We start from the raw sequence: 19,650 nt of genomic DNA on the forward strand, positions 1-19,650 counted from the left end.
AATTTTTTTACTATAGCTTAAGTAACAATGAATTAAACTTGTTATAAATAGAAAATATATAATGACCTATTTTTCTAAAAACATTATTTCATATTTCTTTAACTCAGTGAAAATAGTATTACTGTTTCATCTAGTCATAGAAGTAATATTTACCCAAAATAATACTGCTAAAAAACATTCACAAATATAAAGAAAGTAAAAGTCACCAGAATCCCATTATTCGGGAAAAACATTACTAACGGTATGGAGTCCATCATTTCATATATTTCTTTAACAATGACTTTAGCATTAGCTGTCATTTATATAACTCTCACCTATATATTAAATAACATATACGTAGAGTTTATTATACCATTAAATAGTATAACATACACACCACTCTGCTACCCTTAAATAAGACTATTCTAGGTCTAAGTGTGACTTCCCCTACATCATTCATTTGACTGGAACTACATCACCATCTGAAAAGTCATTTCTTACTGTACACTTTATAACTATAATCAACTAGGTGTTCTAGGTAATGGTTGTCTGCTACAAATTAAGTGAGATTTACTGATAGAGAGTAGGAAAAAAAACAAAGGAATCTCATGATGGAAGAGTAAGACAATAATATATTTTATAGAACTGAATTTACAGAGTCATATGATCTCTTGATTTGTGCATTGACACATTCAAGAATTTTTTAAGTGAATATATTTCTATAAATATATTCTACTCATTTATCCAACAAATATTTGGTGCCTACTTTTATTTTTTTTTTTTGGTGCCTACTTTTAAAAATCAAAACAAAACATAGAAAGCTTCACTATTTTATAGGTAAAATAACCTCAAGAGATAATAAGTAACTCAAAAATTTACAAGGATTGAGGAAGTGTCCAGAATCACAGGTTCATCTACCTTCAAACTTGGCCAAAGAACAAGCCATGATCTAGTATAATGTCATATTTATACATCTAGGATTAGATTATCCAAGAGTAATAAATTATTGTGTAACAATAAATGAAAACTACATCATATTAAAGGTAGAAACAATACAGAAAAGATAATTGATATCTATTGGGCTCTTTTACACAGATTATCTCATCTAACCCTCACCCAACCCTTTTCCCAGAAGTACTGTCCCAATTTTACAGAAAAGAAAACAAAACAAAAGTTATTTGACCGAAGTCTTGCAACTCAGGCTATGACAGGGTAAATACTCAGACCCAGATCCATCGGCATAAAACCTCATATTTCCACACTATTCTGTGTAGTCCCTAAATGAAAAAATATATACATCAGCTACCTTAGAAACTCTTCCTGTAGCCTGTGATAAAGCTCTACAGACACATAATGTAACATATGAGTCAGAAAGGTATATTTTGATTGTCTGATCACCCGCATGGATTGGACGTACCTGCCAGGGAATGCTTAATGGCTCTTTAAAGTAGCCCTAGAAATTATATCAACTATCCCTTCTCCATCTGCGTAAACACCTCGTAAAAGTATTTTTTCAAGGTTGATAAAGGGTAGCGGGGTGTCTGGGTGGCTCTGTCAGTTAAGCATCCAATTCTTGATTTCGACTCAGGTCACGATCAGGGTGATGAGCTGGAGCCCCAAATTGGGCTCGATGTGAGAGACTGTTTGTCCTTCTCCCTCTGCTCCTCCTCCACTTGCTTTCTCAGAGACTCTCTCTCTCTCTCAAATAAATAAAATAATTTTTTTAAAGTTGATAAGGAAACCATGCTTTCTATTTGATAGTCTTAAACACAATGCATTAATATGAAAGCTAAATCAGTATCTTGTAAAATACAACAGCTAAAAGCTGCATAGTAGATGCAGGTTTTATTGTCCGTTTCTACTGATTAGGGAAAGGAAGTTGAAAATAGAGTAGGAAAGATCAATGGAACGAACTGTTATTAAAGACCTGCAACATGCCAGGAACTTTGACATTATCTCATTAATCTTCGCAAAAACCCTCTTTCTTATGAGGAAATAAATGTTTACTTGTTTAATGTCTACAAAGGTAGACATCACAATCTGGCATCCATAGTCTGAATCTCAGTCCGAGGTATCTTTAGAATACTTTAATTGTTTGCCTGATTTAAAAAAACAGAGGACTGAACACAGAAAATACATATCCACCCTCTCTGAGAAATCAAAATATCTAAAAATACTGAGCATGGAAACAAGTGATATTCAGTTTGGATGAGGCACAGACACTCCAGATCACCAAATCCCCATTCTGCCAATTTCACTCATTTCAGTTTTGCCAGGTCACTGTAGGCATGGCGTTTAGATTTGCAATCTGGCTTTGAGTAAATTGTCCAATATTATATTTCTAGTAAGGCACAAGGTTTAAAATCAAAACCATGTCTGCTTTTCTCCAAATACCATACTCTATTTATGGCTTCTGGTAAAATCTTTTTGTATATAGAGCATGTACACTGAAATTTTCCATAAGTGATTCTGATTTTCTCCTGTCTTTTAAAACTCATTGCTGTAAATGGCATTTTCCTGAATATCAAAGTTTTAACTTAATCATTTTATTTTTAGCTCAATTGTTCACTTTTCCTATATATTGTATATAGACTCAAGTCAAAATAAATTCAGAGAATCATGAGTTAACATCAATATTGTTCTACCTCATTTAGATATGCCTTATAATTCTATGAAAGCTACAAGTAACACTGAAAAACTTTATTTAATTCAATGAAACCTGTAAATAATACACTTTATACATCACTTTATATATCAGTATAGTGAACCAAATCTTTATAGTGTTTAAACTTTTTATTAAACTAACTAGCTTAGTGCTCTATTTTTGCCCCCAAGCATCTTTATGATTTAAGAGAACTTCAAAGGGACTCACAGTTAATATCTAAATATTATTGACATAACAGAGAAATAATTCAATATATATACATTCAACATTGAGTGTTAAGACTGTAAGCGCAAAAAACATGGTATTCAGAAGTCATGGGCACAGAGATGAGCTCTTTGGCTTAAAGGAGTTAGGCTTCTCAAGATGGGCAATTTAAATGAGTTTATTGCAGAACCTGGAAACTCCTATTATGACTGAGGCATTTTGTAAGAAGTAGTACCAATATGAGCCATAGCATTTTTTAAAAATACATCTGCAAAGTTTATTTGGCTACTATTTAAATACAAATGAGCCAAGAAAACTAATGAATTACCTTGATTGGTATTAAGTTTCCTATACCGTCTATAAGTGCACTGCTATTAAAACTAGTCCCAGATGGCTGGCTTTGCATTTCTTCATTTTTATGGTGGAAAAACTATGTCTTCTTGTTCTCAAATAAATTAAAACCATCTTACCATTGGAAAAGTTACTAGTTTACAAAACACATAAAATATAATCAAATAATATTTTCATGAGGAATAATCATAAAATATTACCACTGACCTCACAAATAGGCAAATCTCCCCATGTTGAAATATAATTAGAGGCACTAAGTAGTAACATTGACCTCTCAAATCTGTTTTAGAAAAATCAAAAAATATAGGTTCAAGTAAAAAATCTCCACAGTAAAATTAGTTTAATAAATTTTAAATTATTTTAGAAAGCCACATAAGCCCAGAATATTTTAATACTCAACCATAAAGTTGTATTTCAAATGCTTTTCATTTATATGCATTTTCAACAATATAGCATTAGTCTCGTCCAACAAAGTTAAAATGTTTATGAATTTTCTTAATAATATTTGGAACTTACAAAGTACCTGGGTGGCTCAGTCAACTGAGCATCTGCCTCTTGGTTTGGGCTCAGGTGATGAGTTGTAGGATCAAGCCTGCATCAGGTTCCACACCAGGCAAGGAGTCTGCTTGAAGATTCTCTCCCTCTGCCCCTCCTCACACTTCTCTCTCTCAAAATAAATAATCTAAAAAATAATAATAATATTTTGAGGAAAATCACACTATCAGAGTTGAATGGAACCTCTTAACCTTTCAGAATGCTCTATAGTTCCAGGATTCTGAGTGTATTGATAAAGCAGAAACCTCTTTTAATTTTTTGCCCTTTTATTTCCCATAAGTAGCCCTCAGCCTAAATCTTCCTACATCTTCTTTAACAGATTCTACCTAAGGTAATCAGAAATTATGTAAAAACAATGATCTAATAATATAACCAAAATATTTTCTTATGTAACTTTTGTATACAACCAACAGTGTTCGGAAAAGCACACTAAAAGTTCATTTGTTTGCAATCTTTATTTTTAGAAGATATTTTAATTTTTTTCTACCTATCCCATTAGAAACATTTATATAGTTGAATAGCTGGAATTACATGTCTTCTGAGTTTGTTTCACCCCAATTTTATGAGGAAAGTAAATTAAAATTGCTTTAAGGGGAGCCTGGGTGCCTCAATTGAGTGTGTGACTCTTGGTTTCAGTTCAGGTCACGGTCTCCCAGTGGTGGGACTGAGACCCAGTACTCAGCGCAGAGTCAGCTTTGGATTCTTTCTCCCTCTGCCTCTCCTCCCCCTCTTTGCCCCTCCCCACTTGTACTCTCCCTCCCTCTCTCTAAAATAAAGAAAGAATCTTTATTAAAAATTAAATAAATAAAACTGCTTTAATTGGTATACTTAATTTCTTTATATATATCTATAAGCATTAATAAACTTCTCTAGTTTACCTATAAAATTGACCTTCAAAATAAAAATGTTTTTAGAACATAATTTCCATTTTAAGGTACTTAGTAAAATACAAAACAAATGTACTTATTTAAAATCCCTTTAAAATATATCTTTCTCAATTTCACAATAAAATACATGTTTCTTAATGATAAAATCATCACACTTCTAATTTCTTCCTTCTCCTGATAAATGGTTTATGCTCATTCATGGATGCATTAAAGAGAAGGAAATGCCAACATCATTCTCCTTCAAGGACGGAAATCTTAATTCTTTGGGTAATAGAATGGTGGTACTAGTGATATTGAAGACATAATACCAATAAATTCCAGGTCCCTGATTGTCATAATAATAAATCAGAAGTTATGTATAAAATACTTGAAGCATGGGTACCTCACAAATTATTCAAATGCCATAGTTAGACTTGATGATGTATGTCTTAAACACATAAATGCAAAAATTCTTGGACCAATGAACTACTTAAGTTACAGATTACTGAATGAATAAACAAAAGAGAATTTCAAAAACTAGCTGCACTCTTAGATCACAATATGGAAAGAGTTCAAAAGATCTCCTTGAAGTTTCCTAAAAACTAAATTAAGAAATGAATGTCCCATTAGTTACTAATTAAATTATTATAACTGTAATAAATCTAAGACTCTGGAAAACATGCATGCTGTCTTAGAGGTTAACAATTCTACCTAAAATGTTTGAAAGTGTGGGACTCTGAATTGGTACACACAAGGAGAGAATGGCTTTTGTTTTATCTTCCATTTTTAGGTAGAATCCAAAAGTAATCTAAGAGCAATTAAAGGTCTTGGTGAGGAACATGAATGTTGAAATGGAAGAAATGTGGATTTGACTGCCAGTTCTACCCCTCACAAGTTCTGTGCTTTGAGGTAAATTAGTCAGCCAGCCGTACTAGATTTGGTTCAATGGAAGTAACATGAAATCATTTGATAATTATTGAACATCTGTCTCTACAGAGCACCATTCTAGGTGCTAAAAGTTCAGCAATGAACAAGATGGACAAGATCCATGGTATAATGTGGCTTAAATTGTCTAAGTTGTCAGGAGAGGGAAAACAATAACAAGTAAGCAAATTAGAAAGATAATTGTATATATTTATATTGTAGAAGGCAAGAAATAAATGTAAATGATGTGTTTAAAGAAAGCTTAGAGATTTCTTTAGATGAGGTATTATGGAAGGCCTCTCTGACAGGAGATATTTCAGGTGAAATAGGAGGAAAGCCCTCCTACAGGAAGATCAGGAAACAGAATGGTCCAAATAGAAGATATATACATTTCATTAGACAACTATGAGTAACTCTAATCAGAAGGAAAAATATTTTTCAGTGATTTCTATAACATAATTCCTACATAGGACATCTTTGAACATAAAAATCACATAGTATATAATTTGCATCAATTATTCTCATCACTCAAAATTCTGGCTATTAACCCCAAAAAACAATGTATGGATAAAAAATCCATATGACGGGAAAAGCAAAGATTGAACAGGCCAAGAGAAAAAAAAAATCAAGGAAAATAAAGAAAAAAACCGGAGGAAGTAGTTTTAGATCAGAGGAAAGATAAGGAAGATTTTAGGAATTGTGGTCCAGAGAGGACACGTGAGGTAGAATCTAGTCCATGTTTATCTACTAACTCATTCTATGTGAAAAGAAGGAAGAAAAAAATAAGAGGGTGTGTGTGTGTAACCTAATATATCTAGAAATAGAAATTTTTAGTATATTGTATAATTTATCCCTTACTACAATCCTAATTGAACTACTTGTATCTCCACTCAGCAACTGAGCTTGCAAGACTATATGAGCTTAGAAAACTCATTTTCTTAACAGGTGATCTCAGAGTTTCCCATATAATTCCAAAAGTCCAAGATTCTGATAATAGGAGAAGAAAATTATCTGTGTAAGTACATATATGGATATAAAGGTCTTTAAAAAATTGCCATATGACTTGTCAATCTTTATAAAGACAGACTTCAAGAATATTTGGCTAGGGGATCCCTGGGTGGTGCAGGGTTTAACGCCTGCCTTTGGCCCAGGGCATGATCCTGGAGACCCGGGATCGAATCCCACGTCGGGCTCCCGGTGCATGGAGCCCGCTTCTCCCTCTGCCTGTGTCTCTGACTCTCTCTCTCTCTCCCTCTCTCTCACTGTGTGCCTATCATAAATAGATTTAAAAAAAAAAAGAATATTTGGCTAGGAATTGTAATCCTAAAAACAAAACTCAGTTTCTTGGGAGATGGATGAAGAATGGAATATTCAGACAGAGGAGACCTGGAAAGAGGCCCTAGGAGATTTGGGGGAAAATCTGAATAGCCATCCAAACTAATCATGTTTTATCCAAACCAAATATCCAGGCTTTTTGAAGTTTGCCAGTTACTAATCAAAACCCCACTAAGTGCTTAGTATCTCAGACAGTTTTAAATAACATCAAACCAACTATCATGTAATAAAATAAGTAGAATCAAATCTGGATTTTGTCTTAGAACTACACAGACACACAAAAATTTTTCTAACATAGTGCTAGCCAAATAAAAATTTAAGATACTTTTAATTATTCTTATATCACTCTTAAAATCACTTCAGTGATTTTTAAAAGGGGTTAGGAAAATCAGCCTTCCATAAAAATGAATTACAAATGATAACTGTCTGCAAAATTAATAGTTAAGTAAAGACTTTGTAAGCTAAGCATTGTTTTTGTTTGGTTGGTTTTTTTTTTTTTTTTTTTTTTTTTGCAAGCATTGTTTTATACTCTATTGCAAACACTGCAAAAGATTAAAATTTACTAATGAGGAAATGAAAGCCTTGACTGCCCAAGGTTCTTATATTATGTTGTAGCACTAAGTGGACAAAATTTGAACCTAAAATAAATTAATAGCACTACTTTTATCTTAATGCATTTCATTCTCCTTTAAAATTATAATATTTTGTTACACAGAAGCTGTGATATCAGCTTTCTGCAATTCTGGTACAAATCAATTTGTTGGCCAGTTCTCTTTAAAAAGATCTTCAAAAATCTCAACAAAATGATGAAAGCATTACAATATAATCTTCATGTATTTTATTGATTTAATTTGACATGAATTAAATATATTACCACAGAATGCTACTACTGTCATTTCTTCCACTTTTAATGAACTCATTTTTTTCCTTGAAACAAAATGAAATGTCAGAATGGAAAAACTTTCAGTTTTTCTAAAAAAAAAAAATGTAGTCTTACTGAAACACGTGTTCCTTTTTTCCTCAGTGCAAGTTCCACATGTACATTATGTTAAAATGAGAAAAAAAGAAAAAGTCTATGCATTTGTGTGTGTGTGTGTGTGTGTCTAAACTTATCGAGAAAGGCAAAGGAAAAAGCACTGGAAATTCAGAGACGATGGTGGTCATGTTGCTGCCTTCTTTATGAAGAGGCATGTGCCAGGGATGGAAGATAACAGAACTCAGATGACACCACTAACAGGCTTCCTAGGGGATCCCTGGGTGGCTTAGCGGTTTCGCACCTGCTTTTGGCCCAGGGCGCGATCCTGGAGTCCCGGGATCGAGTCCCGCGTCAGGCTCCCGATATGGAGCCTGTTTGTCCCTCTGCCTGTGTCTCTGCCTCTCTCTCTCTCTATGTCTATCATAAATAAATAAATAAAAATAAATCTTTAAAAAAAATAACAGGCCTCCTAGTCACTTGTTACTATATTTTTATATTTGAATTCTCTACACAGTATTCATTCATTTTCTTGTTTGTTTAATTATTACTGATTTGTTGGTTGCTCAGTTTGTATCTGATTCCTCTAGAATATAAAGTTTATGACAGCAAATACCTTAACTCTTATTCATCATGTGGTTGGAAAATAATTGGCCTTTAATTTGGCAATGAGTGAATGCATTAGTAATCATCAAAAAAAATTAAGAACCACAAAACTTAAAATATGTAAGAAGCAAAAGGAATAACCTCTATCTTGGTCACCCCCCCCCCAAAATTAAACAAAGTAACAAAAAATAATGGCAAAAATAAAATGAGAGAAAAATATAAGCAAGTGTTTTAGCTCTTCCAATAAATATAAAAAAGATAAATTGTTTTTATCAGCTTTTTGTTATTTTTAAAAACTACATCCAAAACAGTAACAAAGATTCAAAATTTAAGAATGAGTAAATATGAAAATGACATTAGACATTTAATATTAGATATTAATGATTAAATAGTTAATATTAGATAAAGTGAAACTTAATGCTAATGACCTTGAAATAGAAAAAGGGAGACACTGTAACATATTAGTAAATGACCCAATCGATTAAGAAGACAGAACAGTAACATCTTTAGGCAACAAAATGAAAATTTTTTAAAATTAAGAACTCCCCGGGCTCCTTCTGGGGAGCCTGCTTCTCCCTCTATCTGTGTCTCTGCCTCTCTCTCTGTGTCTCTCATGAATAAATAAATAAAATCTTTAAGACAATAAAAAATAAAATAAAATAAAGAACTCCTGGTATAAAAATACTAACTTGGTTAAAATATAATTATAGGAAAAGATTGTATCACATCTTTTTCAGATTTTTTCATAGTAAGTTGTCAAAACATGAAGGATACAGGTTAGCAAATTAATTAAATTAACTGATTGAATATATACACATATATAATATTGTATATTAGAAATAGAGAACATATATTCTCATGTTCACAGAACTTAAAAATACACATCAATTTTATACAATGCCATATTTTTAGAATTCTGAAATTATAAAAGGAAGTAGTTCATAGGTCTCCTTTAAATACAATCCAATAAAAACTTTATTAAAGAATAAAAAAATTCATAAATGAAAAAATTTCCATGACTCCAAGAAAAAAACAGATTAACTATTACAAAAAGTAATTAGAAACATCACACTAACTCATATGCCACACAGCTAAAATAAGGCTCAGATGATAATTTATAGCTGAAATATATTATCAAACAAAAATAACTTAATATTCATTTTGAGAAAAAGTTAAAAATAGTATATAATAAATCAAAACAAGAAAGAGCATTAATAAAAAGAGAGCTGAAATTATTAAAAAAGTAGAAAAGATAAACAAAGGAAATAGACAGGAAAAACTAGAAAATCTCACTAAACAAAAAATCATGGAAGATATTACAAATATAATTATATAATATCCATATTATAATTTTTAATAGTTTAGATATTTTTATGGCTGCATTTTATCCCAGTTTATAAAAAAAAACAAATGCTTCATGTTTACTAAACTATTCTAAACTACAGAAGAAAATTTCTTGAATCTATCTTATGAAGAAACCAAACATTGATTCTAAAATCCAATTAAAAGTAATCCAAGAGGAAAGAAAAGAGAGGAGAAAGAAAAGAAGAAGAGAAGAAGGGAGGGAGAGGCTGAGAAATGGAGGAAGCAAGGGAGAGGGATGCCAGCATAAGAATTAAACATATTCATTTGTTTTTAACTGCCAAACTACTATCAAAGGAGTTTCATCATTTCACTTTGCTGCCAACAATTCATGATAATGCCAATTTCTCCACAATCCCCATCAACACTTATTGTCCTTTTTTTTAAATTATAACTGTCTAGGAATGCCAGGTAGCATCTTATTGTGGTTTTGATTTGCATTAACAAATGACTACTGATTTTGAGCATCTTTTTATGTTATTTTTGAACATTTTTGTATTTCATTTGGAGAAAAACTCGTATTTTTTAATTGAATTGTATGCCTTTGTATTGTTGAGTCATAAGAATTCTTTATATATTCTGAATACTAGTCACAAATGATAAAGCTCTATTTATCCATTTTGTTGTTGTTGCTTGTGCTTTTGGTGTCTTATCTCAAAAACTGTTGCCTAATCCAAGTCCAGAGATATTTATGCCTCTATTTTCATTTAACAATTTTATCGTTGTAGCTCTTACATTTAAGATAGTGAAGCATATTGAGTTAACTTTCATGTATTGTGTAACACAGGAATCCAATTCATTCCATTACAAAATGGATATCCAGTTGTACCTACACAATTTGTAAAAACAAAACAAAACAAAATAAAAACAAAAAAAACTATTCTTTCACCATTGAGTTGTCTCAGCATCTCTATCAAAAGCAATTGGCTAAAAACGTAAGGTTTATTTCAGGAATCTTGATTCCATTCCATTAATAAATATGTCTATACTTATGCCCACGCCACACTCTTTTAATTACTGTAGCTTACAGCAGGTTTTGAAATTGGAAGTGTGAGTCCTCCAACTTTATTTTTTTCTTCAAGATTGTTTTGGCAATTTGGGGTCTCAGATTTCCATACAGGTTTTAGGATCACTTTGTCAACTTCTACAACAAGGGCAGCTGGAATTTTGATAGAGTATATTGAATCTTTAGATCATTTAGGGCATATTGTCATTTTAAGAATATGACGTTTTCTGACTCATAAACATGTAGTGTCTTTTCATTTAAGTCTTCTTTAATTCCTTTCAATGATGCTTGTAGTTTTCAGTTTACAAGTCTTAAACTTCTTTTATTAAATGGATTCTTAAAGACTTTATTCTTTTTTGATACTACTGTAGATGAAATTATTTTTTAAATTTTATTTTTAGATTTTTATTGACAGTATATAGAAATACAATTTTTTTATATATTGATTTTGTATCCTGAAGCCTTGCTATACTCATTTGTTACCTCTAGTAAGTGTGTTGTGTGTGTGTGTGTGTGTGTGTGTATTCCTTAGGATGTTCTATACACAAAATTATGTCATTTACAAATAGAGATAATTTTATTTCCTCCTTTCCTACTCAGATGCCCCTGACTTCTTTTTTTTTTAAGATTTTATTTATTTATCCATGAGAGACACACAGAAAGAGAGGCAGAGACACAGACAGAGGGAGAAGCAGGCTCCATGCAGGGAGCCCGATGTGGGACTCGATCCCGGCACTCCGGGATCATGCCCTGAGCCAAAGGCAGACGCTCAACCATTGAGCCACCCAGGTGTCCCCAGATGCACCCCCCCCTTTTTTTTTGCCTAATTACTCTAGCTGTAACTTCTAGTGCAATGTTTAATAGAAGCGGTGAAAATCGAAATCTTCATCTCATTCCTGATCTTAATGTGAAAGATTTCAGTCTTTAATGGAGTCTGATACTAGCTTTGAATTTTCCATACATGCACTTTATCAGAGTGAGAAAATTTTCTTCTATTTCTAGTTTGTTGAGTTTTTTTAATCATAAAGGGTTGCTGGGTTTTGTTAAATTCTTTTTCTGCATATACTGAGGTTATCATGTGTTTTTTTCCTATATTAATATGCTATATTATATTGATTAATTTTATTAAACCAATTTTGCATTTCTGGGCTAAATCCCACGTGGTCATCATGTATAATCCTTTTCTTATGTTATTAAATTAGTTCGCTAGTATTTTCTTGAGGATTTTTGTATCTATATTCATAGGATGTTTTTGTAGTTTTTTTCTTCCTTATTTTATCTTTGTCTTGTTTTGATGTGGGAGTAATACTGGTCTCATAGAATGAGTTGGGAAGTCTTACTTCCTATTCTATTTTTTGGAAATGTTTGTGAGGATTGGTGTTAATTTTTCTGTAAATGATTGGTACAATTCACCAATGAAGCCATCTGGGCCTGTGCCTTTCTTGTAAGAACTTTTTTTACCTAATTCAATTGCTCTACTTGCTACAGATCTACTCAGATTTTCTTCTCAAATTAGTTTCAGTAGTTTGTCTTTCTAGGAATCTGTCCGTTTCAATTAGGTTATCACATTTATTGGCATACAAATGCTCATAGTGTTCCTTTACACTCCTTTCTATTTCTGTAAGGTCAATAGCAGTATTTCCTCTTTATTCCTGATTTTAGTAATTTTAATCTCCTCCCTATTCCTTGGTGAAAGTTTGTCAACTTCACTGACCTTTTCAAAGAACCAAGCTTTGCTTCTGTTGATTTTCTCCTTTGATTTTCTATTCATTTTTCATTTATTTCTTCTCTAATCTTTATTACTTTTCTCCTTCTGCTTGATTTGATTTAGTTTGTTCTTTTCTAGTGTCCTAAAATGGAATGCTATGTTATTTATTTTAGACCTTTTTCTCCTCCTCCTCCTCCTCCTTCTTCTTCTTCTTCTTCTTCTTCTTCTTCTTCTTCTTCTTCTTCTTCTTCTTCTCTTCCTCCTCCTCCTCCTCCTCTTCTTCTTCTTCTTCTTTTCTTCTTCTTCTTCTTCTTCTTCTTCTTCTTCTTCTTCTCTTTCTTCTTCTTCTTCTTCTTCTTCTTCTTCTTCTTCTTCTTCTTCTTCTTCTTTCTTCCTTTTTAAATATAGGTAACTACAACTATACACTTCCCTCTAAGCACTGTTCTGGTTGCATCACATATGTTTGTTATGTTGTAGAACTGTTCTTATGAGCCATACATTTGTGTCCTTCTCAGAGGTAGTTATCAAGTAATAAAGATTCAAAGGGGTCTATGTTTAAACTAGGACCAATATTGATACTTAATAAACCTACTATTGTCACTTGGGACATCTGCAGATTGAAAACTGGCCAATATTTAATTTTCCAGATTAATATTCCATACTGCTACTGTTTCCTGAATACAGAGAAAAAATTAGGGAAAATAGTCTGAAAAATATCTCTACTTCCAGAGTTAACTAAAACTTTTTTATCCTTCATTCTATTTTGGAACTTTAAGATGGATTAGATAATATTGATTAAGTATTCTGACAGAACAGTGTGATAAATATAGACATCTTTTCCTATTTTATGTCTACACTTTTCTCACAGATCCCTCAACTTTACTGCCTTCTGTCCTGGTTCATGTCACTAGGGGAAACAGCATAGTATATAAAGCATAAAACATGTGACTTGTGTTCCAAAAGATATTTGTATTCATCTTCTCAGAAAAAAAAAAGATGACTCTCAAAAGATTCAGTTGTTTTTTAAAAATATATCTGGGAATATATTAAATATCTGGGATATACTAAAAACAAAGCAATTAAAATTGAAGGTGTCAAAAATGCTTTATTTCAAAGTATTCTTAGCATTACTCTTACTACTGAAAACTGGGCTTTTCTCTGAATCACAATTTTATTAGCTGCAAGTCAAGGTGGTAGTTTCGGAATACTGGGAAATTTACTTACAAGAATAGTCTAACAGCCACATGGGTCATAGTCTTTATCTTTAAATGAAAAAAAGGAAAATGCTACCAGTCATTTTTTGATTCATCATTCCCCACTAGATTTCTGAAACTTTCCTCTTCAATATCCTATTTATGGCTTGGAACCATTTTTATTTTCTAATGTGGCTTGACTTCTTTTGAGGTTTAACATTTTTAATGGGCTTTGTCTTTTTTTTTATTCTCAATAATACTCACTTTCTTGGCCAAGATTTATCTATTATTTTGTAAAAATTCATTTAGTTTTCATTCTAAATAGCCTCTTTTATGTACTAAGAGATTTGATCACTGGAATACTAGTTTCAAAATTTATGAAACTTGGAATTTTTTCTTGCTTAGTCTTTTATTTCTAGCAACTGGCTATTCTTCTAAGTTTTAGTAATCTATAAATCAGGAGGAAAAATGTATACTTTCATTTCTCTCATTGAGTCCAATTTGGCTCTCAGAACCGATCCTCTTTCCCACAGAAGTCAAACTCAGACTTTTCATTTCCTCTACTTCATTTCTTGACCCAATTCAAAACAAAAATGTAGCCTTTCAAGTATTATGAACATATTTTACCTAATACTTGACCTGAAGATAATATAAAGAAGCTTTTTTTCCCCAAGCAAAAGGGGACACATGGGCTATAATCTTGCACTGGAATTTAAGTTTCTGTTCATTAGATCTTTATACCTTTCTTCAATTATGTCTAACCCTAAACCCACTGACAGTCTTTACCTAGATTCCCTTACAATATATGTCTGCAGATTACAAATGGTAGAAACCAAATAATCCTGATATTTTTTTAGAGTAAGGGACACCATTTTAACTCCTAAATCATGCATTGTTCAATGTTCTTTATCTGTCAAAGAAACAAATCAAAATACATTAGTGTATAAATTAATTCTTTGCTTCTTTTAAGTCCTGTTAAGGATCACATAGCTAAAGACAGGCAAAGTAATGAAGTCTAATTTTTTTAAAGATTTTATTTATGTATTTTAGAAAGAGAGAGAGTGGGAAGAGGGGCAGAGGGAAAGGGAGAGCACCACCCCCACTCAATGCAGGGCTTGATCATGACCTGAGCTGTAAACAAGAGTGCAATGCTCACCAACTAAGCTGCCCTGGTGCCCCAAGTAATGAAGCATTATTAAAAACTATGTCTCTAATTTGCAAGATTCACCAAATAGTCAAAGGCTTTCTCTTATTGCCTTCCAAATAACTAAAACTCTTTTTCTTGTGCCACATTCAGACCTTCATATTTATATTGAAATGTCAGCAATGCTAAATCATGACAAATTTAAGTAGAACTTTATTTTTTTTTTGTTTTTTTTCTTAAGGTTTCTTTTGTGTGTGTGTATTTTTTATTGGCGTTCGATTTGCCAACATATAGTACAACACCCAGTAAACAGAACTTTAAATTTCTTTTTTAAAAAAAGAAAAGAAACTTAAGAGATACAAATACTTTTAAATGAATAAATGGAGGTGCAGAAGGTCAAAGTGTTGTCAAGATCACATATCATTAATAGCAGATACTTGATTCAAACAGAAGTTGCTAAAATCCTACCAGTGTTCTTTCTCACCAAGCTTCCTACTGTACAACAGTGTCTCTTAATCTGAGTATATGTTTCACACATAAGAAAACATGAAGACATAATGAGGGTAATAATTCTAAATGAAACTCTTTGCTATTAGATCACAGGTTTTACGCATTTTGCTAGGATGAAAACACTCAACAATAAGAAGAAATATAATACTCTTGAAATTCCAGCTATTTCTAACTATAAGTAAAATATGTTTTAAAGAATCTTAAAACCTTTTTCTTAATATTTAACAGACTCTTTGAAAGTTGACTAAAGTTAAGGGTACCTGGGTGGCTCAGTTGTTGAGCATCTGCCTTCAGGTCAGGTTGTGATCCCGGGGTTCTGGGATCAAGTTCGACATGAGGCTCCTTGCAAGGAGCCTCCTTCTCCCTCTGCCTGTGTCTCTGCCTCTGTGTGTGTGTCTGTGTCTTCCATGAATAAATAAAACCTTAAAAAAAAAGTTGACTAAACTTAAAATTAGGTAGATCCAGTTTCTATTTCTTTCTTTGCCTGTGTTTATTCTTTTGAAACACAAACTATAAAAATCTTCTGCATTACCTGAAATAGAATAACTCAAATATGGGCTACTGTTAACTCTAACTCCATAATTATGCACTATTTTGTTCGTGTGTTATACAGTAAGTTCGTATCTTTATTTTCAAGTCAACAATTCTGCATTGGCAGACTTGTTTCCATTAAAAGGAAAATATCTATTATTCTGGGGCTTGTACTGAGGAAAACACATTTTAGAAAAATTATTTTTCCCCACAATAGCTCCACAATTTTGCCTGGCTACTACTTTGGCTTAAACTTAGAACCACAGAATTAAAGTCTAATGTTTATAGTTCTTTCATTTTAATTTTATTTCTCTGGACTGCCTATAATCCCTTCTAATCATTTCAGCTATGGTAATTTTACCAGCTGTGATAATGTCTGCTTAAACATTCAGGCTTTATGTGTGCAGTTATGTTATTTCACTGGCTTGGCATATTTGTGTCACATCAAGCCCAAGTTTTCTCAGTGGGTCTTCTTTTAGCCTTGTAGTCATTAACTTGAAGTATTAGTTCTTACTAAATGTTGGTTCTGCCCAAATGGTCCACCAAACGCCTCCTGCTTTATGCTTTACCATTCTCCTTTGTCAGAGAGAAAATTTTAAATATGAAAAACAAATTCCTCCATTTGCCTTTGCCTTCCAACCTTATATCCAAGAGAAAGCATAGACATGATTCCATAAACTAAGTAGTATTTATTATAAATACATACATTTTTAAATATCCTAAACAAAGACCTATCAAATAATTAAAAGCATGTTGGATAGTTCTAAATCAAAAACGAGGTAAAAGCTCTTCTAGAATAATATCTGTCAAGCCAAAAGACTCAAAAATATCTCAGATTCAGTTTAGGAAATAAAAGTCAAAAATCAAACTATCAGCAGAAAAACTGTAGGAACATTTAAGCTCCATGTTTCAGTAAAAACCTTGAGACATTCAAATTACTAAGAGCAAATGCTGTTCAAGATTGGCTTATGAGTTCAAAGAAATACATTTCACAAGCTACCAGAGCCTACTACTACATTGGACAGAATTCATAAAAGTACTGCTATGCTTGTCGCTGTGGACAAATTGTAGGCTGACAGTGAAGAAGGAGGCAGGAGGGTCTGGAAATAGATGACTGAAGATTTCCCAGGTTGCTACCCTCTGACTCTTCTCATGAGATTCGAAGTGGCAAAATTTCCCTGACTGATATTCATGTGTCATTTTCAAATGCTAGTATGCCCCCACTGCATCTATCTTTCCTGGTAATAGAAATCTGGGGACCTGGTCCAATGAGCACTAGTGAAATGTGAGATTAGGCTGAGTGCTGAATGCCTCAGAGACATACACTTGGCAGGAAGCTCAAAATTCAGGAGCCATTTTGGAATGTTACACAGATTCAAAATATTTCTGAGAGGCTCCTGGTCAAATTATGAGAAATTAAACATTGTCAGGATGATAATCACAATAATTCAAATCTGTAAAACATCCTTGAATGCAATCATTAATAAAACAACAGTGGGATGCCTGGGTGGCTCAGGGGTTGAGCGTCTGCCTTCAGCTCAGGGTGTGATCCCGGGATCCTGGGATCAAGTCCCACCATTGGGCTCCCTGCATGGAGCCTGCTTCTCCTCTTGCCTGTGTTTCTGTGTCTCTCATGAATAAATAAATAAAATGAATAAAAAATTAATAAAACAACAGTGAAATAGAATGCTTCTAGTATTTCTTAGAAATCATCTCTCTGGGCAGCCCAGGTGGCTCAGCGGTTTAGTGCCACCTTCAGCCCACGGCATGATCCTGGAGACCAGGGATCGAGTCCCATGTTGGGCTCCCTGCAAGGAGCCTGCTTCTCCCTCTGCCTGTGTCTCTCTTCTTTCTCTCTCTCTCAATGTGTCTCTTGTGAATAAATAAAATTAAAAAAAAAAAAGGAAATCATCTCTCATCAAATGAAGATATATATTCACATAGCACTAAGTGATCAATAACAACTATGCAGGAATTTCTCATAATCTGCCTCAACTCTTCTGAACTTGTACAAGAAGAACATTTCAGAATCAAAATGATTTCTAATAATTGAGCAGCTAATCAAGCTTCAACAAAGTCCCTTCAGGACTAATTAGGTGACATCAACACTTTATCCTTCCTAATGAGGCATTTGTTAAGTCTTAGACCTATTTAATTCCTAAACTTGAAATTTACATAGATCTGTCAGAGTTCACTCATTTAATTGAAATATTTTGTATTTTGCCTTTAAAGTGTTAAGAAAAATCTCCAGCATTAAAAAATTCAGTGTCAGTGTAATTTAGCAGGGAGCTGTATGAAAGAACCTAAAACAGATCTCCAAATCACAGAAGAATAGCCTATGAAGACTCAGGGGAATGTTTTAATAATTCATTTTTCTATTGTGTACCTTTTTAATTATTTAGCTCCAAAAATCCAAGTCCATTTCTAGACCAAATTCATTTGACTATGTGTTCTTCAGTCTGTTTTTACATTATGATTCAAAATCTACATAATTTTTAAATGATTATAATACATGTGGAAAAATGTGGTCACTTATAATCCATCCTGTGCCTAAATAATACTGACCACCTGGAAATGAATCCAAAGGTGCTCTATTCTCAATATAACTCATAAATTGGTAGTATAATCATTTACACCCTGAAACAAGCAATATGAAATCAAATAACCATGTTAAGGAATAAACATTTGTTTTAATCCCTTTTCAGAAAATGCTGAAACTTCATGACAGATATGAACATTTCACTTTAAGAGCTAAAGCAATATATATTATGTGAGATGTGCTATGAAAGATTTTTTATCTTATTCTCTGTAAACATTTGTGTGGATAAGACAAAACATCAGGTAATCTTTGAAGGAAAACAAATGAAAAAAATCCTATGCTCAGGCCTATATTATGAAGGCTTAGATAAACCTTGCATGCTTTTTAAGATCATGTCGTTATGCTATATGTTGACTTAGTATCAATTAACTTAAAATTTTGAGGAACAGGCCTTTCATACACTTTCTCCCTCATCAAAATTATTATCATTAAGAATTAAGAATTAACTGTGCTTTCGAAAAAATAAGGATATATTTATAGATACTGTTCTCAGATACATACTTAAGTCAGGAAAATCACTTCTATAAACCAAGTTTTCAAACTTTTAAAAGTCATAAAACTTTATCATGTGCCTTAAATTTATAATACCTGCATCTGAAAAGTAAAGAAGTATTTACCTACTGCAACAAAATCAATTAAAACTTTTTAAATATAACTATTTATCATTTAAAGGTGTTAAAGATTATGTACAATGGATATTTTTAATCTCATATGGTTTGTGATCTTTAGTCTTGTATGCTAAAAAGTCCAATTGTTACCAGTTGTTTTTCCATACTAGGATTGCATAAAGTGTTTCATTTGATTTAAATTGCAGAAAATGTTTTCAAAGTCTATGTTTTTTGTGCCTCTTTAGAATACTAAATTATATAAAATACTATTTCCTTTTCCTTAGAAGAGAATATTATTTGGTATCTAGGTAAAGTTCAACATAGAAAATAAAAGTTGATTGTGTATTAGCCATGTAAAAATTTAGAAATCAATATTAGAAATTTTTATTTCCTTTGGAAACCTAAAAACAATAATGGCAGCAATGAAGGTTAGGGTAGCAGTAGTTTATTTTCATATTTAGGTGTTAACTGGTAAAATTTGGAGGTAATGTAACAGTGAGTAGCAGCTAGGAATACTTCTGCTTTGTGATT

The 19,650-nt window shown here is 32.4% G+C and overlaps 1 long non-coding RNA gene across 4 annotated transcripts in view; it reads right to left on the bottom strand.

Annotated features, from left to right (window-relative positions):
- LOC140636825 (uncharacterized) overlaps positions 1-19,650 on the bottom strand; it is a 492,878-nt gene that overhangs the window by 371,094 nt on the left and 102,134 nt on the right. For 3 of the 4 annotated variants that reach the window (XR_012034060.1, XR_012034057.1, XR_012034062.1), the window contains exon 6: positions 3,716-3,881. This is a non-coding gene — a long non-coding RNA (uncharacterized lncRNA). The remainder of the gene's footprint in view (positions 1-3,715; positions 3,882-19,650) is intronic. The other variant, XR_012034058.1, reaches the window with a different exon arrangement.

This window comes from Canis lupus, chromosome 1, assembly GCF_048164855.1.
Source record: "Canis lupus baileyi chromosome 1, mCanLup2.hap1, whole genome shotgun sequence".
NCBI lineage: Eukaryota > Metazoa > Chordata > Mammalia > Carnivora > Canidae > Canis > Canis lupus.